This window comes from Meleagris gallopavo, chromosome Z (genome assembly GCF_000146605.3).
Source record: "Meleagris gallopavo isolate NT-WF06-2002-E0010 breed Aviagen turkey brand Nicholas breeding stock chromosome Z, Turkey_5.1, whole genome shotgun sequence".
Lineage (NCBI taxonomy): Eukaryota > Metazoa > Chordata > Aves > Galliformes > Phasianidae > Meleagris > Meleagris gallopavo.
The window spans coordinates 39,461,758-39,462,637 of record NC_015041.2 but is presented as its reverse complement, the minus strand read 5'-3'; positions in this window follow the sequence as shown (position 1 = coordinate 39,462,637).

Sequence of the window (880 nt, the reverse complement as noted above, 5' to 3'; positions counted from 1 at the left end):
CTCCTCTCCCAGCAGCTCATCCCCCAGCCTGTATTGGTGCATGCAATTTATTCCTCCCTAGGTGTAAGACCCTACACTTGCTTTTGTTGAATCTCATCCGGTTTCTTACTGCCCAGCTCTCCAGCCTGTCCAGGTCTCGCTGAATGGCAGCACAGCCTTCAGGCGTGTCAGCCAATCCTCCCAACTTCGTATCATCAGCAAACTTGCTGAGGGTGGCCACTATCCCCTCATCAAGGTCATTGATGAAGACGTTGAACAAGACCGGACCCAGCGCAGACCCCTGGGGGACACCACTGGTTACAGGTCTCCAGCCAGACTCTGCACCACCAACGACGACCCTCTGCGCTCTGCCAGTCAGCCAGTTCTCAACCCACCTCACTGTCCACTCATCTATCCCACACTTCCTCAGCTTTGTTATAAGGATGTCGTGGGAGACAGTATCAAATGCCTTTCTAAAATCAAGGTAGACTACATCTACCACTCTTCCTCCATCCATCCAGCATGTGACAGCATCATAGAAGGCCTCCAGGTTGTCGAGCACGACCTCCCCTTGGTGAACCCATGCTGACTACTCCTGATAACCTCCTTTTCTCCCAGTTGTCTGGAGATGGTATCCAGCACAAGCTGTTCCATCACCTTTCCAGGGACAGAGGTGAGGCTGACAGGCCTATAATTACCCGGGTCTTCCTTCTTGCCCTTTTTGAAGACCGGAGTGACACTGGCTATCCTCCAGTCTTCAGGGACCTCCCCTGTTGTCCAAGACCTCTCAAAAATGATGGAGAGCGGTTCGGCAATGACCTCCGCCAGCTCCCTCAGCACACGTGGATGCACCCCATCAGGTCCCATGGACTTGTGGACCTTAGTACTGTCTAGGTGCTCA